Source organism: Mustela lutreola, chromosome 12 (assembly GCF_030435805.1).
Source record: "Mustela lutreola isolate mMusLut2 chromosome 12, mMusLut2.pri, whole genome shotgun sequence".
In the NCBI taxonomy this organism is placed as follows: domain Eukaryota; kingdom Metazoa; phylum Chordata; class Mammalia; order Carnivora; family Mustelidae; genus Mustela; species Mustela lutreola.
In genome coordinates this window covers 43,446,666-43,470,910 of record NC_081301.1, presented here as the reverse complement: position 1 = coordinate 43,470,910, position 24,245 = coordinate 43,446,666, and the positions used below count along the sequence as shown (strand labels likewise).

General features: G+C 42.6%; 1 long non-coding RNA gene across 2 annotated transcripts in view; it reads right to left on the bottom strand.

Moving 5' to 3' along the window:
* The window catches only part of LOC131812615 (uncharacterized), a 322,153-nt gene that overhangs the window by 237,366 nt on the left and 60,542 nt on the right, over nucleotides 1-24,245 (bottom strand). For both annotated transcript variants that reach the window (XR_009346419.1, XR_009346420.1), the window contains exon 2: nucleotides 21,462-21,589. This is a non-coding gene — a long non-coding RNA (uncharacterized LOC131812615). The remainder of the gene's footprint in view (nucleotides 1-21,461; nucleotides 21,590-24,245) is intronic.

Sequence of the window (24,245 nt, the reverse complement as noted above, 5' to 3'; positions counted from 1 at the left end):
ATGCAGGAGTCAGTTCATGCAAGGCTTTGCTTAGAAGTCTGGATTCTTATCCTGTAAGCAATGGGGAGCCAGCGAAGGGTTTTAGGCTTTCACTGGGTGTGAAAGATTGATAGTCTGGAGTAAGGCCTTGGAATCAAAGTGAGCCGGGCAAGATTTAGTGAAGGCCTGAATTAAGGCAACAGCAATGGACTACTGAGCAAACTCAGGTTTGTGACATAGAATTGGCAAACCTGGACAGCCACAGTGAAACGGGGTGGGGGGGTACCAATTTGATTCCAGCCGTAGACCCAGGCTGCTTAAAACACTTATTAGGTGGTGATGTCACTCATAATAGAGGAGGTGGGTGATGTTGAGCAGAGGGTGAATGGAGCAGGATTTTGGATGCAGACTGCTCGGGTGAGGTGCTCAAGGTGCCTTCTGTGGAGAATGTAAATGGTTGTGATCACATTTCTGCAAAAACAGTATGTTTATTTGCACTAAAAATCTGTAGAAAGACCATTCGAGAGAGGACCAGGGTTTAGAAGGGCATATAGATGTAGATGTTAACAGTGACTGACTCCCTGCCAGGATTCTTTTTGCTCATCTCCATCTACTGGTCTCTCCACAAGAACCATGTTTTACTCCCACAATAAAAAAACACGGCTTGGAATTTTAAAAATAAAAAGAATTGTCATTCCCCAATCTAAAGACACAGACCTGAGGATACTGAGTATTAAGTATGTAGAAGCCACGGTGGTTATGCCTATGGCAATGCAGAAAGTGTGTGCAGGGCAAGATGAGAGCTGTGAATAGATCTGTGGGCAACTGGAGGCACTGAGTAGGAATGAGGACCCAGGAGAAAATCTGGAACAGAGTAGTATCCTAGAAACCAAGGTTCCCCAAAATGTTATTATTGTAGCTTCTAAGTTCTTGATTGTGGGACAATTTCTTATTTTTAATTGGACTCCACCCCACTGGTACTCTCCATCTTCTAGACAGAATCGACAGAGCCATAGCTGAATACATGCTTATAAATAAATGTGATCCTAATTCCCTCTTAGCCTCCATCATCCAAACTCTTGTGGAATATGCTCTCTGGGATATTTTCTCTTAGAATATAATTAGAAAGGGTTTGCAGAGCCCACAAAAGGAGAAGGAAACGCCTTACCCTTTCAGGAGACTCATTCTCCCTGAGAGAGATCATTTGATAAAGCTTAAATCAAATGCTGTCTCATTGATTTGCATTTGTGGTGGTTAAGACACAGGAGGAGTAAGACTAAGGCCCAAAGAAAGAGTTTAAGAGGCAAGTCCCACTCTTAGTTGTATTAAAAATACCCTTAAGTGACCATAGATAGAGAAGGGCCAAATATCTGATCATCAATATTAACAACACCCTTGGCAACCCCTGAAACTGATCCCAGCAGCAACAGATTATACAGGACTATAAAAATTGTATTCAGGTATGAAAACTACATAAATATCTCATCTACTTATGAGGAAGAGGAATTAAAAAAATAAAAAAAAAAGAATTCTGGGCTTATTGGATTTAGATCTCACTTGCAAAGCATTTTTATTGTTATAATGTTGATGCAATAAAGATTTTAAAAACAAAACCACAAAAGTTGAAGGAATTATGGCAGAGAAGGGGAGTAACCACACCCTCGTGAGTTTAAGCTCCTGGGAGGCAAGAGTGGACAGGAGGGGCATCTGAAGTGCGACACGCATAGAACCTGGCTCAAAGGACTGGAAGGAAAGTGGAGAGTGGGGAGTCAGAGATCTTTCTTTCCTAATGTCACGATGCCATGTCCACATTCAGCAATGTCTCAGAAAACGGAAGTGTTCAGAAAACCATGGAAGGTTTTCTATTGATAAAAGGAACTCCCTGTGCCCCAGAACACAGTTTTATCCCTTTGGAGATTGCTACACCTGTGCAGCAAGTGAAAATCATCTCAGTTGGAGGCAGATCATTACAAACTAATTGTCTGAAAGTCAAGAACACACCAGCTACAGGGACAGGTGGTCCCTCATATGAGGAGACTTCCCAGAAGCCATTCATGTCACTGCCCACAGAACTTCACCAAGAGGAGGAGCCTCAGAAAAATGATGCTGTGAAATAAGCTGAGTCACAAGCCAGAAAGCGGGGGTGGGGGGGTGGGGGGTTGCTTGAGACACCTCTGGGTCAGAGGGCTGGATCATGCTTTCCAAGAAAAGAGTGGAGTGGGAAGATCTTGGCATTCACAGTAGGTGAATGTGGCCATATGGGTGACTATTAGTGTCCCTCAGAAAGCCTCCAACTGTACTTGAGGATTTCCAGAGCTTACAAAGCCTCCAGTACCTGCTCCTTGAGGGGCTTACGCCTAACACCCATGGCCAGCACAGTGCTGTTGCCTGAGCTGAAACTAAGGTCATGCTCCTGTAGCTGCTTCCTTGCAGTCAGTCACCACCAGAGACCACCTAGGAAGCAAACAGGGAGATAAATAATCTAAGTCTAGTCCTGCATTTTCCAAAGGATGAAACCAAGACCCATTATAAGAAGCCTTGAAGATTTTTTTTTTTTTTTTAAGATTTTATTTATTTATTTGACAGACAGAGATCACAAGTAGGCAGAGAGGCAGGCAGAGAGAGAGAGGAGGAAGCAGGCTCCCTGCTGAGCAGAGAGCCCGATGCGGGACTTGATCCCAGGACCCTGAGATCATGACCCGAGCCGAAGGCAGCGGCTTAACCCACTGAGCCACCCAGGCGCCCCAGAAGCCTTGAAGATTTAAACAAGGAAACGAAGAGACCAAAAACTGCTTTCTCTTTGACAGTAAGAACTCAGTGGGGCATTCTAGTCTGTGGTGACAAATGCCACTGTGAATCTCATGGACAGGCTCTGGCAGCTCCATTTTTCCTGATCAAAACATAGGTTTTCACAGGGCATAATTAGCGAGGACAGATGGATATGGGGCACTGGCCTGAGAGGAGTTCACAGGATCAATATTCTCTTGGGAGAAAGGACACACTGATGACTCTAGTTTGTGAGTAGATAGCTGGCAGGATCCCAGGGTATATGTAATAAGTGAGGATGAGCAAGAGAAAGAATGAGATTGTGATAGATAATGAAGAATTCAAGGACACAGGGGCAGTAGCTAAAAGAAATGGTCAGAAGGGCCAAAGCATTCCCACGGGTCAGTGAAAAATGTCTAAATCTTTAAAAATGATCTTATAACTGATGGTTGGAGAAAGGACAGGCAGGGGAGAAGGGAGTGGTCTTGGGTGAGAATAAGGCATATTTAAGGGTTCCTGTTGAATTCTGCTTTTTCATTCTGCTTTTTCATTAGCTGAAGGAGAGCAGTGGTGATACCAGCCTTGCCAAGTAGAATGTTCCAAACTCCCAAGGCAGAGACTACCATAGTGGAAAGCTAAAGACAGGGAATGGAAGAGAATGTCCCATCTCCCCAGAAATCTCTGAAATTCTAAGGCATGAGGGGATCACCAGAAGTGAAATAATAAAACATAGTACCTAGTACATAATAGGCACTCAAATAATATGAACAGTTTATGGGCATATATGGAAATCAAAGACTAGCTATTCCCTTCCTCAGAAACTTGGGAGAAAGATCCCTAGGCTCTTTAGAGAGTTCAGCATATACTCAGGATCCAAATCCAGAAGAGAAGAAGAATTAATCTTTCGATTATTGCTTCTAAAGTGATGGCCTCTGCAAATCCTTTCTAGTTATATTCCAAGAGGAAAAGACCCAGTGACGCATTACAGGTTAGTTGAGGACAGATGATGACAGGGGCCCAGAGTAGATCAAATCACATTATGAGGCGGACCACCATAGATCTTCCTCCATGGAAGGAGGGAGATTCTACCACAAACTTCCTTAAAGCCTGTGAGCCCCACAAGGAAGAGGAAGACATCGAGGTAAGAGCATCTGTGAAAACACTGCCCTGACCCTGGCTAGTCTCCCTGAACAGCGATCCCCTCTTGCATGCCTGGCTGCCACCAATGGGTCTTCCATGCTGAAGGCATTTCTGGAGCCCTCTCAGTTCCTGGTAAGTAAGGGCTTTGTCTGCTCCGTAATTCACCCCACTTAAGTGACCAGAAAGAAGGACTTACAAGACCTTTAACAGGCGGTCAGAAGGCCAGTGCCACGCAATGACCACTATTGAGTGTTGGTCCTCTTTGTATGAGGCTCCCCAGGGTAGCTCATGAAGTAGAGGTGACTCTGTCAGAGAATGGCTGACTTTCTAGTCTCCCACCCCAGTTGCCACAAAACAAGATCTTCTTCCACATCACAAAGAAAGACTAAATATACTAAGACTGAAATGCAAATGCCTGCAGATCCAATCCATAGAATATCTACCATGAAAGAACATAAAAGATATGGCATCCAGATCATAATGTGGAGAAGCACATCTTCTCTCCAAGACTACAGGCACCATCTCCATCTCACAGTGCCAAGAAATGAGAAGGCTGCCATGGTTGAGGACAGGAAGAGAGTACTGTAGGAGCAACAGGGACCCTTCACAATGACCCCTGGGCCACCAATTTCATAGGCATTAAAGACCTAGCAGTCAAAACCTCCAGTGGAGTTTCCTTCACGTTCATGTCAGTATGACCATAAGTACAGATGGTCCATTTGCCCTAAGACCCAGCTGAGTTTCTTCCCATGTTAAGAATGCCACATACATGGGGTTCATTTATGACTAGAAAATACACTCATACCATTCTAATGAGGAAATGTTTCACAAATACATCAGAAATGTCTCTCTCCACAGGGGCTCTTTCTGTTTCTTCACTTCCGTCCGTACAAGAGAAATGGGATGAGGTTATCAGTAGAAAGAAGATGAGCAATGGCTATGTGGGACAGAACCTCTTCAGGGTCCTTGACATCATTCTTTAGTAAATTGTTCTGACTCTTCAAAAGTGCTCATAAAATGTGTCAAATGAAAGCATAAAGCCTACTTCTTCTCCCCTTACTGACTGACATTCTCATGTCCCCAGTTTGGGGATTCCCATATTTGGAGCACATAAAATGTAATTATGAGAAACCCAAAGCTGATGGAGATCAAGGTGAGTCTTCTGCACTTACTTAGGTGAAGATATTACCCTGGTTGAAGGACAGAGGCCAGGAGGGAAAAGAATGATTGTCTGAATGCCCCACACTCCAGGAGAGGCAGAGGGAGGCCAATGTTCACATTTCCATGTCATAACTCCTTAATATCATGACTTGTAAATAGGAACACTCATTAGATTTGAGTTGTTACATTAAAAAACTCATATTGGTCCTTCTTTTACTTAGGAACCCAGAGACTAGAATATGGTCCCAATCTTGACCCTCTAGGAGTACAGAATGTAGACAGAACTCAAGGTCAGGAAGGAAGGGGAATTTGATTTTCTGATTGTTACTGCTTCTCAGGTTTGGCCTCTGCAAATCCTTTCTAGTTATATTCCAAGAGGAAAAGACCCAGCTATGCATTACAGGTCAGTCAAAGACAGACGATGGTGTGGCCTAGAATATATCGAGTCACTTTACAAGGGGGACCACCACAGATTTTCCTCCAAAGGAGGAAAATTCCACCACAAACTTCCTTAAAGCCAGTGAGCCCCACAAGGAAGAGGAAGACATCGAGGTAAGAGCACTTGTGAAAACACTGCCCTGACCCTGACTGGTTACCCTGAACATGGATCCCCTCCTGCATGCCTTGCTGCCGCCAAGGAGTCTTCCATGCTGAAGGCATTTCTGGTGCCCTCTCAGTTCCTAGTCAGTGAGGGCTTTGCCTGTTCTGTAATTCACCCCATTTAAGTGACAGATCAGATAGGCCAGAAAGAAGGACTTACAAGATCGAGACCTTTAACAGGAGGTCAGAAGGCCAGTGCCACACAATGACCACTGTGAGTATTGGTCCTCTTTGTATGAGGTCCTCAGCGTAGCTCATGAAATAGAGGTAATTCTGTCATAGAATGGAGACCAGACTTTCTAGTCTCCCACCCTGGTTGCCACAGAACAATAACCTCCCCTATACCAAATGGTCAGACCAAACATACCAAAACTGAAATGACTCCATGTCTAAGACACAGTATTTTGAAGTAAAAAAAAAAAAAAAAAAAAAAGAAAAGAAAAGAAAAAATTTTTGGAGTCCAGATCTTGTAGTATGCCCTCCTCTTCCAAGACCATAGGCACCACCTCCATGCCTAGTGCAGAGAGAAGACTGCCATTGGTGAGAATAAGAAGAGTGATTCCAGAGACAGAAAACTGTACTAGAGATTTCCTCCATGTCCTAAGTGCCCAGGAATCTACTCATTGATAAGAGCTACTCATTCTGGTTCTGGTTCTAGAGGGTTTTCTCCCCCCAGATTGTTAATTCTGGAAAACTGGGAATCCACGCTTTATAGTTCATATAAATACATGCATGTCAGCCTGAAAAGAAAATATTTCACAAATGGATATGGGTCATTCCTCTTGCCTCTACCAAGAGAGCAAACAGGAGGAGGTTATCAACAGAGGAATTTGGAATGATGAAGTTTGGTATTTGGAGTGATGTCCTTTGCTCTCAGACATGAAGCCAGCATCTGAGATAGAATAATCTGACTTAGAATCCAGTCTCAGATATACAATTTTATATAAAGGGATCAAGACTAGATCCCAAGGTTGGACTCTAACAAAGGAAGTAATGAACAATAAATCTGGGCAGTCTTAAGAGATGACAATAATGGGTCCCTGTATCTCAGAATCAAGGCTAAAACTCTTCCAACGCCTGCACTGTCAGTAGAATTCACAAAAGCAGTCAGGGCTTCCTCATATCTACTTGCTTCCTCTCTTACAAGATCAATGCCAAATCTTGTATTGGTAAAGGTAAACTAACTTGCTGGTATTATCAAAGCCAATCTTAAAAACAGGGGCGGGGGAATTATTAAAAACAATCAACAGCTCAAGGGGCTCTGAGACATGCTGAGCAACTGCTTTATATGCTTTCCTTGGAGGATGCTGAACATTATGGACCGTCTATCTGTAACCTCACTGCTTTATCATTAACACCAGCTAGAAAGAACAGCTCCTTCTCCCCAATCGGCTGCATCCTTGAGTTTCCACCTAGTGATTGGCAGCTTTCAAATGCAAAAGAATCTAGGATTAGAGACATGAAACGGTGCTCCAGTTGACAGAGACAAAAAAAGAAATAGGTCAGTTTGTCTCAGAGACAGTGACTACAGAATGAGTCATGAGGTACAATGAAGAGATGTCCCTCATTCAAGTTCTAAGGGATTCCTACTAAGTCTATTAGCAGCAGCAGGAAACAAAAGAGAAGATACCCAATCCCAACCACCAAGAATAGAGAGTATAACTGCATTAAGAGCAGCATAAAGAAAAGGAACCAAGCAAAGTAGGAGAGAAGCAGAAACATAGTGATTATATCAGAGGGAAGGAAGGAAAGGAGCAGTCAAGAAGTCAACTTCAGAATTTCTTGGGATAAGTCTAAGCTTCTGTGACAGAATCCAAGGAGAAATGTTGAAGGTCACCAGGGCTACAGGGAGGAGGACAGGAAATGAACATTTATATAGTACTCTATGGCTCACTGCCTGGGATAGAGGCAGTCTCCTGAGAGCAAGGTCCCAGAGGTACTCCCTCCTCTGCTCAGAATCCCCACCCCCTGATGGGGCTGCAGTCCAACCAGAGTTAAGGCCGAGCCAAATATCTCTATGGAGTACCTATCAAGGGATGGATTCTAGAACCACAAGTATTCAACATGATTTTGGTGATATTCTGTGAAAGTTCAAATTGTGGTAAATGTACTGGAGACGGCTTGCTGAAACATAAAATTCCCAGATTTTTCCAAATCATGGACTTGCATCTGGAGGGAGAGAAGAAAGGAGTAATGAAGAGAAGGCAGAAAATAAACAGAAGGGGAAAGCAATTCTCCAGCAGGTGCATGGGCTCCTCACAGGAGCAAGACAGCCCAAGCTCAAAATAGATTAGAACCTCCTGACCTCTCCAAGGTCAACAGAGCCCGCAGTTAATACTCCTAACCTCTGAACAGAAAACCAAGGATCAAAAGACCTCCTCAAGATGAAGTGAGATTTTGGGCTTCTCCTAACATAATGGGGAATTTCCTCTGGGATAGGAAACCAAATGGTAGTGAATGAATGAATGACAACTCTTTTTTCCCAAATTCAAGAACTGGTGTGACTGAAGAGGGGGAAAGAGACTTCTGCACAAGAGTTAAGCAGAACAGAGGGAGAAAGCACCACCCCCAAAGAATAAGACACAGTCCCTCATGGAAGATCCGTTCTATGTAGCTCTCAGAATAAGGTTAGCCTAGGAGGCTCATATTGCATCAGACCCAGTCCTCCCAGCACTAAGGAGTGTGTGGTGTGTGGTCCCAAAGCCTCACCTATTTAATGGAGACCACTATTTCTGTGGACACTTACCACAGGATATAGACTTGAAATCAACAGTAGAGACTAGTTCCCCCCAAAGTGCCAACTATGTTAGGAGTGAGAGGGACCATCAGTGGAGACTTTTCACTCAGCAGGGTTGGTCTAGGAAACATACAAATTTCTCAAATCCCTTTTGTCCTCTTGGTATCAAAACTAGGAGTGATAGTTGCATCACCTATAGGAGGGGAACCTGGAAAGCGCTAACTTTAACCCACATGAGACTTTGGCCTCTGTTGACAAATAAGATAACTGAAAAGGGAAAAAGTAAGAACCAGTCCCTTGGTGTGGGCACCAAACTAGGACATCTACTCTGTTCTCAAAGACAACACCTGACTTGGGCTAGCTATTAATGAACAATAACCTTTGGTATGTGAGAGGTCAAAAGCCTGGAGGGGGCTAAAAAGAAATCATGTCATCCTTCTTTTACTTAACTCCATCTCTTCTAAATATCTACAACCTCACACAAAGAGAGCAGGGGAGGTCCAGAGATTCAATGTTGAATACAATGTCAAAATTAGGGCCTTGACATATATGTGTATCCACAGTTGGCCTATAAGATTGAGTTCTTAACCACTTTAGACATTTTTTTTTTTTCCATTCTGGGCCCTCAAGATTGCTAAAGTGCCATCCATCTTCCTGAGGAGTTGCTACATCTCCCCATCCCAGGCCAGATTACCAGCACAGACACACTAAAAAATACCATAGCCGAACCCTTCTACTCTTCTCTCTTCTTAGGTGACCCACTCCCTCTAAAAATCCTGAGCTACACCACAACTGGGACAGATGCAGAGGAACGAGCTGATCCATGGACTTTCTGCAGCACCTGTCCTAGAATTCTGCCCAGCCCTAACCCAGAGATCCAGGCTTCCATAGCAGCCAAGCCCGTGACCGAGGATCTTTTGGATGCCAGTATATAATGGGACCTCCAGGTTCTCCTTTGACCCCGAGAGATTCTGTTGGTAGAATGGGATGTATTTCCATCATGGGAGGGAGTTACAAGGAACTGGCTTTTAGTTCAGTATCTCAGGAGGGAATTTGTCAGGGCTGGATCTCGTCTACAAAAGACTGAACAGCCAAAGAAGAAAAGGTCATGGATTGCAAGATCGGTAACCAGTATCAGGGATGCCAAGAGAGGGATTTCTGCATTAGGCTCTTGGTTTCTGTGTCCAAGATCTGCACTGCTAAACCCTTGTGGGCACAGACCATATGTTATTCATCAGCTGCTAGTACAGTTCTTGAAATGTTTCCATTAATCTGTTCATGATTGTGCATCCAACAGACAGGCCATTGAAAGATGCTTCTCAAAGGACTGTTGTGACTAAAGGGGCCCAGCTATTTCGTGCCTGAGCCTAGACTGTGAAGAGAAGCAGTTTTCAGTGAAAGAGCCCCAAAGAAGTTTCTGATTCTTACAGCCTTGGCAGGAAATGGATTTCACCCTCAAACCTAAAGTCTCAGCTTTGGAAAAAAAAAAAAAAAAAAGGAGGACAAATCCACTTATAAGAGCACACTGGGAGTGGGAAGAATAGGAGAAGGGAGTACAGGTGAAAAGGCCATTCACTTGGGATGATGTTTCTGGAAAAGGGCCCTGACCCTCCAACATCTCTATCTCCCCGCATTCCCACTGAGTCGTACTCCCTGACACATGACAAGGCTTGTTATTCTTCCATGAGTGATCAAGCTTCTGGGGCACCTGGCCCTTGGTCAAACACATTCATGTTTCAGTGACAGGTGTGAGTCCCTTTCCAGCGAGGAGAATGTGATGGGCAAGAGACGAGTAAGGGCATAAGAACATGACCTGCCTGGAAAGGAAGAGAGTACAGAGAAGAGAGGCTGAGAAAAAAGGAAATCTGGGGGCTTAGAAAATGTGTTCTCCTCAGTTTCACTTGGACAACAATCAACATGTCACACAATAAGTTTTCTTCTTGCTTACTATGTTTTTAACACGTATATTGAAACAAAAGTCACCAAGTAACAAACATCATCCAAGGTATCTTTGCAGAAAGTTAGTATTTTGTTTACAGAATACCATGTTCAGAATACGAGGACCATATTCAGACACCTGCAGGGGTCCCTAACACTCAAGACTCAGGTTTAACTTCCTTTGACTCTGAATCCCATTTCCTCCCAGTGCCCCCTGCTCTCCGTGTCCCTCCCTGTCCCTTTATCTTGTTGCTGAAGCAAAATACATTTCCTCTTTTCCTTTTTCTTGCTAGCCAAACTCCTTACCGCAGTAAGTCCCAATGGGGCCTTTCCCTCCACCCAGACCAACGTGGACTATCCAAATCCATACTCCACCTTTCCTCCTCTGATTTCCCTGAGCAATTCATTGATACCACCAAATCTGGCACACTCAGTTTGAAGAGCCATTCTCCTGTTCTTTCCTCGGCGGGGGGCGATCCCCCCACAGCAAAGAGCTGGACTGAAGGTGAGAATGAATATGCAATCTCTTCACTCAGCCCACTTAGGTTGTGCTCTGAATCTGTTCAAATGCTCTGGCTAGTACTGACCCCACTGTCATACTTCAGGGTGGGGTGTGGAAAAGGTGATCCTTCCCTGGATGCATTGAGACAAGGTGGTATCCACAGCCCCACTCATCCATAGAAGAAATGCCAAATATTTGTGGTGGCACATTCTATTTTACACACGGCTAAATCAGAGTGGCTCCCCGAGAGGAACATCACCTCACCTCATCCCCATGAGAAGCCCAAGCTAGTCAGTAAAGTCACGGAGAGGAATTATTCCATCTGGTCATGGAAACAAGCCCACTCAAAACAAAGGTTGGCTTTGGGCACCACACATCCTTAGGAATGGTTCTTCTTTAACACAAGCTTATGTCCATAATTTTTTTATTTAGTAAGTTATTCAACGGGTGCTGGGGGACAGGAAGAGTTTGGGACATCCATTTCTTAGACCACTGGTTTCCAAAACTGTGCTGGGAAGACCTAGAACAAGTTAGTCCACATTTAACTGTATTGCATTATTGGTCTCGCGCCAACAACCAAAATAAAACCACTCCAATCTCACAGAGAAAAGTCTGTTAAAGTTTCTAACCCAGAATGTCAACCAAAGGACATTGCTGTCTAGCCTTCTGTGAGGTTATTTTTAACAGTGACAGACTTCAAAAACAATGCCTCTATGCCTTCTCCAACCTTTAAACCCATGCCCAAAGAGATCCACACTCTACCTTTGCTATCTTGCCAACTATTTTGCCACTGTTTTGCTCCCTGCCCTATATCCCATAGGGCAAGAGTCTATCTCAGACTCCACAACTGTGGAGTTCTGAGCTCTGTGATTTTTCTGCCCACCCCCCCCCCTGCCAGCCCCAGACAACAGATGTAGCTATTTTTTTCATCTGAGCTGAATTCAGTAATGTGTTGTGTGAATTTTAAAAAATAAATTACTAAAGTGCTTTCAAGCTCATGCATCAGAGGAGTGACCATACGTTCAACAGGGTGATTTCTGCTTGCAACCGTCTCCACGGTAGTAAAGCTGTGCAGGCCCCTGGCGGGGAAGTCAGCAAAAGTGGACCAATGAACCTTCCTCTCCAGCATGATCGCCATTACTCCCAACACAGGAGCAAGGATTTTTGCATCTTAGTGATTACCCTGAAAGCGTTATCTTCAGAGGACCTAAAAAGCAATTCTTCCATCCATCAAGCTTTCCCCGCTTAAAAAAAAAAAAAAAAAATGCACTCCACATTTGCAGTTAAATGGTGATGTAAATGACAAGAACTGAAGCAAATACTAGGACTGTACAGCTTCCAAGACCCTCATCAGCTATTCTTAAAATGCGGAAAAGGAGAGGAAATCCCAATGCAAGATTTTGAATATAGCCAAGAAGGCTAAAGAAGAAGGGAGATGCATTCATACCAACACTCCCACGTGGGTGGAGTGGGCATCCCTTCTGTGGGCATACTCACACACAGGTGCACGCGCTCCATGTGTGTTTCATCACTATCAGCAGTAGTTGTAAATGACCTCCTAGATTTATTCAAAATATACCTCCTTTCCCCTAAACATAAAAAGTAAATGAATAAAATACAAATAGAACAATTCAATTCCATCCCTCCTATGGATCTGCTTAGAACGCACATAAAGAAAATTAGAAAAAAAATATTCACTAAGGAAAATCAATCCCAAAAGGTCAGCTGCAATGTCATATTCATACAGCTATTATTTAACTCAAATTTAAGGTTAGGAGGAGTAACCAAATGTTGTACTGAACTAAATCAATTCCTTTCTCTCCACCTGAAAATGAAGTATAGCAAAAAAGAAAACGTTTTCTTCCTAATATGGTACAGCAAGTTTTTTAAGTCCTCTGCCGTATATTTTTGTAGACACACAACATGTAATACCCAAATAGAATCACTCTTAAGTTCTCTTCATCAGATACCACACTACATTATCTTTTTAAATTCCTGTTTTCCTACTGCTGTCAAATTTTATACAGTTGTGGTAACCACCATTTTTATTCTGACCTTGATTTCACTAGGAAGCCAGAAAAATATCACATTGGAAAGGTGGACCATCTAAAAAACATGACACATGATGTTTCTTCCCATAACTGGAGGATATAAATAAAGGTTGGTCTTATTCCTATCCATTCTGGTTCTTTCTCCTAGTTCTATTTAGAGAAATTTTTTTCAGAGAGCACTACAAAAGGAGTCTCTCTCTTGTTCCCACCTCACAATCTCACACACACACACACACACACACACACAGTGCACATGATATAAGCCTGTACCCAAAGACATGTGACCTCCACAAAAACACATACATCCCCATACAAAAACTTAAACTTCATTCAAAACCTGAAATTTTGGGGCGCCTGGGTGGCTCAGTGGGTTAAAGCCTCTGCCTTCGGCTCGGGTCATGATCTCAGGGTCCTGGGATCAAGCCCCACATCGGGCTCTCTGCTCAGCAGGGAGCCTGCTTCCTCCTCTCTCTCTCAGCCTGCCTCTCTGCCTACTTGTGATCTCTGTCAAGTAAACAGATAAAATCTTTATTAAAAAAAAAAAAAACCTGAAATTTCTGCCCAGGTTAGGATCAGCCTCTGGGAAAATAGTATTTCTTACTGATCCAGAACCGTGTGTGAAATCAACTTGAAAAAAGGGACCAAGAGGTTTCTGAATTAGAATACTAAAAGACAGAGGGACACAGGAAATATGCCCTTTCTCAGGAATAAGACTCAATCAGCAGCAGAGTGGACCCAATAAGGAAGCCAGGATGTGGGAGCCAGACCAGCCATGGGAAGAAAATACAAGATGGGAAATTCCCAGCTGTAGACAGTAGGCAAAGACAGAACCATATGAGAGGCTCATTGGTCAAGTGCAGCTAAACCAGCCAGCATGGGGGCAGACCACTGCATCATGGGAGACTAGCAGCCTAGTATCAAGGGGTGCACACTCAGTTATGGCCACTGAGTCGAGGGTCAAGACTTCCATAGCCCAACAGTGTAAGGAGATCCTGGCAGATTGCATGGTAATGGGAACATGAGGGGTACACAAGGATTAGGGAATAAGTCAGTGACCTGTTATTGGAATGTGGATGCAAGGTATAACAGGAGAAACACAGTGAACCACCTACTCTGAGCAGTAGCTCACTGGAGCCTGAGCTATCAACCTTGAACTCCAAAAAACTCACTAGTTCCAAGCTTAATCCCCAAGGCTGAATGAAGGGCATTTAAGGGGGTACTAAAATAATGACTGCATAATTAATAGCACTGTGCACTGAAAAGTGCCCAGATCATAATCACCAAGGTAGTCCCCCTGCCATGTACCTCAGGCACCTTTTCAATGTTATAGGCAACAAATATTTACTGAAGTCCTTCTATGCATCAGATGATGTGGTAGTGGGGTAGATGGGGTAGATTTGACCCCAAACAAGACACAAACCCTACTCCTGACCATCTAAGAAAGGAGGCAGCTAGTGACTCCTTCATTTCTGTTGTGTCTCTGATGTGACCTTCCTAACACCCGCCCCCATTACTGTCCCTGCTGCTTAGGAGGCAGGACATTTTCCACATGATGCTGCTTGCTCCTTTAGGAAAGAGGAAAGGAATCTCTACACCAGACTCTAATCTCGGCTCCTTCTCTTGAGTAAAGCTTTGAGAGCATAAGGGCGTAAACCAGGAGCCCTGAAGCGAAGGCAGCCATCATCTAATCTCTGTCATCACTGTTTGGAGAAGCTTCGAGCCCTGTCAGGATGAGGCATGTCCTAACCAGTCTCGCAGGTGGAAAATGGGCATCGGCTGGCAAGGGTCGGTTAGGTACAAACTGGTTGCTGCACCAGGGCAGAGAGGGCACAAAAGATGGGCCAGGACTGGGTCAAGAATGCAGAGTAAGTCATGTGCTCATCATCCTGGGAAGGATGCTTCCAGGAGGATGGCTGACAGGGAAGACGAGCTCAGAAAGGTCAGCTTCTTTGGAAAAGCAAAGCCACGTGGAACATTCAACCAAGGTCTCGGCAGTTGGCCTCTCCCCTCATGTGGAACCTCTTTAGCCCCAAAGATTCTAAACCAACTGCAGTAAGGGCCCTTAGGAAAGAGCCTTTCTCAGCAAAGACCTGGCTCCATGGTCAATATCTGAGTTGGGAAACTCTGGTCTCTGGGCCTATTAGTGACCTGTGTGATGTGGCAACTAATCAGCTGGGCCTCCCTCAGGAGGAGACTGAGGTTTAGGACCGAGAAACCCACTTTCTGTATATTCTGCTCTCACTGTGCCTGTTAAAAATTTGGAGGACAGGGGCGCCTGGGTGGCTCAGTGGGTTAAAGCCTCTGCCTTCGGCTCAGGTCATGATCTCAGGGTCGTGGGATCGAGCCCCACATCAGGCTCTCTGCTCAGCGGGGAGCCTGCTTCCCCCCTCTCTCTCTGCTTGCCTCTCTGCCTACTTGTGATCTCTGTCAAATAAATAAAGAAAATCTTTTTTTAAAAAATTGAAGGACAGAGTTAAACAGCTGAAATAAATGGTACGGCTGGAATCCTAGAGCGAGGACGCTACAAAAGGGAGGCATAAAGGAACAGGCTGGGGAGGGGAAGAAATACATAGCATTCTCCTATAGATGTTTCCAGAAGCAGAAATTCAAAATATGGTCTCAGTCCACTACAACTACTTGCTTTCTCTGTGGGCACAGACACGTCTACATAGGGTAACTTGGAGGCCAAGAAATTTGCTTTCCTTGGTTCTTTAGTCTAAGTTTTAAAAGGCAAATATCAAACAAAAATGAGATTTCTAATTTTTTTTTACTAAAATGTAATTTTATCTTCTTGGCATCTTTTTTTTTTTTTTAACTTGACTAATACTTCTGAAATAGTCCTGACATTGATTTACAGTTGATAATCACTTTCAGGTAATAGTTTCAGTTTCCCTCATGTTACTGTTTGCTATCAGTCAGGTCCCTTTCAACAAAATGCTTTCGGACACAGAGGAGTTTACTGGCCAATAAAAAAATATTCTCCTGGTAAATATGTTCAAACTCCTCCCGATCCATTTCATGCTTCAGGTTTCCTAAACTTGCGGGCAAAATGTTTCTGAAGATTAAAGTTATCGTAAAAACAGATGCCATGTTAGTAAGATACAACTCTGGCTCCTGTGCTCTGACTTGGTACAAAAATTCTCTCATGATCCAAGTTCATGTTCAAATCTAAAGTGAAGCAATGCCATTCCCGAATGAGCTTTCTTCTCTCCATTCTCCCCATAAAGAAAGAGGGTAATTCCTCTACAACACTTAACACTTCAATCTACGAAATCATGGGGTTTATTTCCAGGGCACTAATGAAACCATTACGTGGATGGAAGGTTGTTTCCAACAAGAAAGACTACATGAAATCATTGCACAAATAGGCCAATTTCTTCATTGTTCACTACGGATTCATTTCTGTCTCCGGGCCTTTGCTGTTTGCTCTCATAACACGGGATGCCCTCTGTCCCGGTCTCTTGCTGAGAGGAAACCCAATTTCAATCTTCAATGCTTAGCTTAAGAGGGACCTTCTCCCAAAAAGTTCTCTTGGTCTTCATCAACCTGGTCTCCCCCTCTTGTCTCTACTCCTAAACCTGCTCAAATATATTTCTCATGGCAGGTGAGATCCCATGACATAGCAGTCAGTGCAGAAAAGTGCTAGAAGTATAGTGAGACAGCTTAGTTCACGTAGTTTTAGGGAAAAACGGGCCTGCCTACTACTGAATCCTCGCTCTGACACTTACTAGCTATGCAGTCTCAGGCAGATTATTTTCTGTCCCTGTGCTACAGTATCGCTTTCAAAATCTTCCTGAGAGTTGTTGCCAGGCTAAAATTGGTTTGGGCGATCGCCATTTTCCTAAACACTGGAGCTACAAAGATGAGTAAGATACAGCCCCAATCTTGAAACGAGCTCACCATCTACAGATAAGTTTTTTGAGGGAAATGGTTAAGTGGTTTGGGGAAGAGAAGACTGGGAACAGCAGGGGAGAAACTCTAAGTGTAGAGTGATTCCAGAATTGCAGACCTGAGGGCTGGAAAATACTGAATGTTGATCCGAATTTCTAGCTAAGGTGAGAGAGACACTAACAGAAATGGGGTCACTGGTCTGGGAAGTGGGAGAAATCAGCCTCTGCCGACTTACAGACAACTGCCACCATTCTCAAAATCCAGCAGCCTCCTCTTTCACAAGCCTACTGGATCTTCTTCCTCACTTCCTCACCCCCCACCCTCTTGACAAAAAATTCAAGGGTAGGTTGAACAATCCACTACGTTTGCTAGACCTAGGCAAACAGCATGCACCACTGATAAGACGTACACTCCCTATACATCGTTTTTATTGGCGCTACTTGATTTTTAAAGTTAAAAATGACTTTAGCCTAGGATAGCTCATGTTTCTCTTGACCATTCCTCCCAAGACTACAAACATCCAACTGTCCTCTGAAGCTGCCCAGGCAGAGCAAGGCAGTCTGGTCCGTTACAATTGGAGGGTGGTACTTCCACATTCTGAACCAGTAACTGTCAGCCAGGCCCAGCGAGAATCTGCTTTCTGTGGAACCCCCAACCTCCTGTCGGCCACCTCAGACACCGAGCATGCTCATTACAAATGAGGAAGGGGAATCCCTCAAATAGCCCCCAGTTTAATAGAGATCAAAAAAATGTAATGCATGCCTTTCCTTTGATCCAACAATTATAGAAATGTCTACCAAGGAGATCATCAGAAGTGTACACAAATAAATGGCTACAAAGGTATCTGTTGAGGCCTCTGTCTTTAGATTGGGGGTAAAAAGAGAAAATGCAGGGACCTTCTGAATACAAAACAAAGGAGTATTTCAATAAACTGCCACATATCCACATAAGAGAGTATTATACAGACATTTAAGATATTGTAAAGATATTTTGATGGCATGGGAAAATATTTGAAATATATTCTAATTAGTGAAAAAATATAATAGAACTACATATAACTTTCTTCTTCATTTTGTCACACACACACACATATGCCTTATATATATATAAATGAAACACATACATACAGCACATATCTAAAGAAAAATAACTTGGGGGGGCATCTGGATGGCTCAGTGGCTTAAGCCTCTGCTTTCGGCTCAGGTCATGATCTCGGGGTCCTGGGATTGAGCCCCATATCGGGTTCTCTGCTCAGCAGGGAGCCTGCTTCCCCCTCTCTCTCTGCCTGCCTCTCTACTTGTGATCTATCTCTCTCTGTCAAATAAATAAAATCTTTAAAAAAAAAAAAAAGAAAAGAAAAGAAAAATAACTTGGGAGGTTATTACTATTATCTCTAGGTGGAGAAGCTAAATAATTTTAAATGATATTTTATTTCCATTTTTGTGCTTTTCTATATTTTCCAATTATCTTCGAAATTTTTTGTAATCAAGGGGAAAAAAAAACTCAAAAGGGAAATGGGCCATGAAATAGGCCATGACTTGAAGGGAAGAAACCAGTGGAGATGATATGTATGCCATGGAGCATTTATTCCTTCCATACTTCCGGGGATATTTTTTCTTGCTCGAATGCTGAGATGGCCAGTCTTTCCATCTCTTACCATAAAATGCCTGACAGCTTGGATTTCAAAGCTTTTCTTTAAAGCTCAGAGCTTCTCTCAATAAAATCTATATTCCTCCATGCCTAGGCAATAAAGGACCACAAAAATCTACTAGGTATTGGAAACCATCATTTCTCTTTCCTTTATACTGACTGAATTAACTTCTGCCAAAAGACAAATGATCTGAGTGGATCACTTAGTTCCTTATTCTTTGATTTAATTAGGGATTAGATGGTAATAGACTGGAAATAAATTCTCTTTTCATTGACCTAAATTAACTTTGCTTTTGAAATATAGCATAGCCTCAGCAATTATCTGAAAGGAATATATATATATGTGTGTGTGTGTATATATATATATAGTAACCCATCACATGCAGAAAACTGTACCAATCCAACCATTTAAACATGTCTCATTAACACCATTTGTAATAAATCCCCCTAAGCCTTTGAGTAATATAAGCCATTTCTGTGTGTAAGAAACAGAAGTAAGGAAAGGAGGTGGGAAGGAATCCCTTCCCAGGAAGTATTTTTGTGTAGGAATATATTTTTGTAGCAAGACTGTTTGTTGGCCAAGTTATAGGTCCTTGTTTGACAGACCGACCCCCGAGCCGTGTGCCTCTGTCCTCTCCAGTACAGCTTGTACACAGGGACGGTGTTCCCCTGTCGAAAACACCCTTTGGGCCCACTCATCTCTTCTCCACAACCTACCTTTGTATAGAAAGGCATGGCTTGCCAAAGCCTTACACGTAAAAGATGTTATGTGATCTTTATAAAAACTCTAGATGATAGTTTTACAGATGAAGAAACTAAATTCAGAGAGATGAAGTTACTTGTCAAGAAGTCCTGCCAGTAAGAAGTGGTAATCAGATGAACACTTCCATTTACCAGCCTGTGATTCAGTGTTTCCTGTACCAATAACCCCGATAATACCATACGTTTGTCTCGATGCTGAGTTTTAAAACATTTCTTGCAGCCGTATGTATTTAGCCACTTTCTTTCACACTGCCCTTGATGATGTACGTGTGTGCTGTGTACCACAATTTCAAGTTCATTCTGATGAAAACCATTCTTGGAGGACGGCACAGAGGGCACTGCCTGGAACAAGCCAGCCCGTAGACATTGGACCCATTAAAGCCCTCCACAAAGGACGTACTTCATTCCAGACTGTCTGATAACCTAGAGAGCTCCAACTGCCCGATCGTGACTCCAGACAGCTCCTGTTCTCCCAGGATTTGGCTTCTTTTCTCAGTTCTGACACTGGTATGTGCCTTTCTAAGATATGTGGGACGACCTCTAGCAGCCATCGTTTTGCTGGCTTATAATATACTCTTCCTGGGTTTATAGCAATCTTCCCACTCTCCACTCACTCACTCTGTGGTCTGCCCACATCCTACTCCATGGGCACATACACACAGAGACACGCCCTAGACGACAGTTGCCCTCAGATGAGACAGAGGTCCTACTCTTCTGGCTCTATCGTGCCATTGCCAACAGATGCCTCAAAGCCTTCGCTGCATTAAGTTGATCACTACATCTTTAAATTAATTTGAGGGCCTGCTAGAAATAGTACCGCTATGTAATTATGGCTGTATATTTTATGACCCACTCCTTCCCCTACCTGCCTCTACTTTCCTTTTTCTTGCACCACAAATCTTTTCATTTATTTTAATAGCTTCTAGCAAATAACTTTATATTTTATTTCATGAGACAGTGATCATAAGGTCTCTAACTTGTTTCAGCCTAAGACTCCAAGATTTGAATTAGTCTGGGAAAAGTGTGGGAAGTCACTATTTATTTGTTCTCTGCTTCCCATGTAATTTATCTCAGCAAAATATCCTCTACTCTTTAGAAAGTGTATTCACTTCTAAATGAGGATATGAATTTCATTTTCCTAGGTCAAACTAGCCCAATTCAATATTCTTTGTTGTTATGCTCAATTATAAAATGGAAAAATTGGAAGAAAACACAATTTTATTATATAACATAATAACATGAGCCAGGTTATTAAATATTGTTTACCACGTCCTCCTATTCATGTTTTCAATATTTTTTTAATAGCTTGGCAATATTTAATTTTGTTAGTAGAACATATGGTCTGGATTATTTCTTTTTTGAAATGTAGATAGATCTGGTAGTTAAGGCATCTTAGAAGGTGACAATTATATTTAAAGTCGTGTTACAGGACTAGGGAAACAATCTGTTTGATATAGGGTCCCATATTTTAGACATCACCATACAGGGCCAGGGGGGACAACTTCAAGAGAGATGTTAGCACGTGTGTTCCACCCCCAATACACACTCACATATCTCTAGGTAGAATGAGATTCTTTTACAAAACATGGATAAAGGACTTAATACAAACTGTAAAATGTTTAGCCTATAATTTTCATTAATGTCTCCAATACAGAGTGCTGCTAGGAAATTAAAACATAAAAGCAATTCTTTTTTTTTCTTTTTCTTTTTTTTTTTTTTTTTGCCTTGTATTTATTGAGCAAGAGAAAGAAATGAAACAATAAAAGATACACTAAGGAAAAGTTCCCTGTTTGTAATATATTAAAGGCATTATTTTAACTGTGCTTCCTCCTTCCTTGAGGGCCAGCCCTTTTCCCAAGTACAAAATAAGCCCAGCCTATGCTCCCATCAATGCTCTCTGGCTTTCACCAACAGTCCTCCACATATCTAAGCCTACTTTGCCAGAGCCTTTCTTTTAAAATAGCTAAATTCATTAGGGATTTGGGGAGGAAAATGTCACATTGAGACAATTAAGTTGTGGTTTCTAAAAATAAAATGAAGAAAGGATAAATGTGTTGGCGTTGAAAAAAAGGGTTATCTGCAGTATGAAATTTCAAAGGTCCTAGCTTGAAAGCTATGAACTCTAATTATATTCTGATTTCCACCCAGGAAAATCTATCTTTTTCCCCTATGCTTCACTCAGACTGGAAAACTGAAATACTGTGTACATGGAATAAATATTGAGTTCCATGAAGTAAAGGTATTATATAATTAACAGTGACTGAGAAACATTAATACATCCTACCTGTCTTGCCAGTCGCTGGTCCCAGCCCTCCGAAGCCCTCGTCCCCTTCAGTATCTTTACAAGTCGCTGTTCAGTCTTCTAAACATCTCTGTGTAGTCTTCCTCCTGGCCATGACTGATGTCATTTTTCTGTTCCGGAGGCAAAGAGCCGTGTTACACACCCCTTCAAAGTTTTGCACCATTTTGACACCGCGATTTCTTTTTTTTTTTTTAATCAGAATGTCCAAGTTTCTTCCTCCTTTGCCTAACTACGACTTCTCCTTGGCTTCACGATCTTTTCCAACCCTACAGAGGAACCCCCCTCCCCACCTTCCTCAGTATCAATGTGTCAGTTTCAGTTTGCATTTGTTGGTACTATTGCCTTCTTCTCAATGTTCCTTGAAATCTCCGTGTGAAGGGGCAGCTGGGTGGCTCCGTGGGTTAAAGCCTCTGCCTTCGGCTCAGGTCGTGATCCCGGGGTCCTGACTCTCTGTCTACATGTGATCTCTGTCTGTCAAATAAATAAATAAAATCTTTAAAAAAAAAAAAAAAAGAACAAAATCTCCTTGTGAAGAGAATACACACAGAACTCAGGCAAGTCCCTTTCTTCATAGATTATGGAGCAGTACAAATGGTTTGGGAACCTGAAAGATCTGGATTCAGATCGTGGTTCTAAAGCACTAGCAAGCCAAAGAGCCCTTCTGAACCTCTCTGTCCTCACCTTTAGGATGGGGGTCCCAGGGCGGACCTCAGAGTACCACGCAACAATGCCAGGAGACTGCACCTAGAAAGACAGCAATACGCTTCCTGGCATGTCTCGAGTGCCTGCTTCACCTTTCCTTTGCTCTCCTAAGTTTTTAGCTAACTATTTTTTAACGCTGATCACACACTTCAGGGGTTAAGTCACTCATGCTTCCTGTAACTCTTGGGGAAATGCTCAGGATGTACTATTAGTCCTCCCTAACTTCATCTCACTGATACATCTCACGCCGATTATAAAGCTGTCTTCCTGTTGGTTAAGACTCACCCCTACAAAGAAACACAATCATGGGTTCCGGGTTTGAAGTATTTTGTTCTTTTACTTCTTTTCCAAAAGTTCGGTCAAGTGCAAACATTTCAAACTTGAATTCAGCACTTTTACCACGCAAGGCAATCAGTATACACCAATACCAATTTGGCATACCCGTGCACAATGTGATATTCAATATAAAAAGTGGGTTATAAGAAGCAACGAATCAGAAATTGTAATAAAGTAGAGGAGGGGGAAAAAATGTAATGGTATTCAGGAACCAAAATTGAGCTGTCTGAATCTATTGTTTATACGTGGGCTTAATTTCACCAGAACTGCTTGCTCAGCTTAACATAAATCCAGAGGGGGAAAAAAGCGACTTTCACATGAAGAAATATGAACTGGAATTCATAGATACAGCAAGAAAAAGTTCAACTCTCATCTGTCTACATGAGCAAAATTATTTTCTCATGTTTCTTCTGATTCACGGTTTCTATTTTGTGACAGTTTTGGATGGAGATTGCAAAAACTAAAAGGTCCCTTTCGCACCAGGAGAGAACAAGCAACAGGCTCTTCAGATAAGGCTGAAGAATGATGCTTGAGTCACCAGTGTCTCCGAAGAAGGGATGTTAGGAGTTTGCAGGTTTGACCCTGAATGCTGGCCCTCTCAGGGTGGGGTGGAACCAACATATTTTGAGATCTCTGCAAAGAAGAAAGGGAACATGCAGATTCTACCTACAAAGTGTTGTGTATCACTCTACTTTAGATCTTTGAGTTCTCAGTTCAGGGAATACTAACATGCCCCAGTGAGGCAAGGCATTCAAAAAGGATGCTGGACATCTTCCTCACCACACTCTGCCTTACACCCCTCCACCCACCTTCTTTGATGGTTCAAACTATTTTAAAAGTCAATACACGTCTAATTCTATGGTACTCTTCCCTGAGTTTGGAATAGATATCGTTAGAATGGGAAGGGTTGCCTTGGACTAGGAACTAGGACCTTTCCCAGATGTCAACACCCAACAGAATTCCAGTAGAAAGGATGGTGAGATTATCTCCTCCCAGAGCAGCTATTTCCTTCGAATGTCCTACTGAAATGTCCTCTGAATGTCCTAGCCCGCTGAGGATTTGGGCTACCAGTTTGGGTTTTGCCCAGTTGAGCTGTAGAAAAAAGCGTCTTTCTTCCTTATCACGGCTCTTGAAAGTCTTAAAGGCTCCTCCTAGGTTTATTTTGCTTTTTACTAAATAGGACACTTTCATTCCTCACAACTAATCCATTCAAAAAACATCACAATTCTGTGCAACTACCAAAATAATGGCACTGATATCTTGAGTTGCACCAAGGAAATCTATCTGCAGGAAATAGGCAGCCTTAATCCTTTCTTCTGTATAAATATTAGTTTCCAGTGCACCTGAAATGTAGACTCATTTGAAGATGTCCAACAAGAACACAAATACTACAAACACTCTCCCGAAGAATCAACTTTCATGAAGTTAAGCTTTATTCCCACTGGCAGATATCCAAAAAGTAAACTTCCTATTCTTTCTTGACATTCACACCTTCAGAATATAAAGCTATTCTTCAGACCGGATAAGTCAGTAGGTTAGTAATCATAAGCTGGATTTTTAAGTGGGGTCTACAGAGGAATTCAATGCAATAAAAGACTTAGATCTATCAAGGGTGAACTTCAACCACAGAGTTATACATTAATGCAACTGTTGGAAATTAATGGTTTCCCATAAAACATGATAAATTTTATAGAGTGGCATCAGAGGTTCTGAAGCCAGATGCACTGT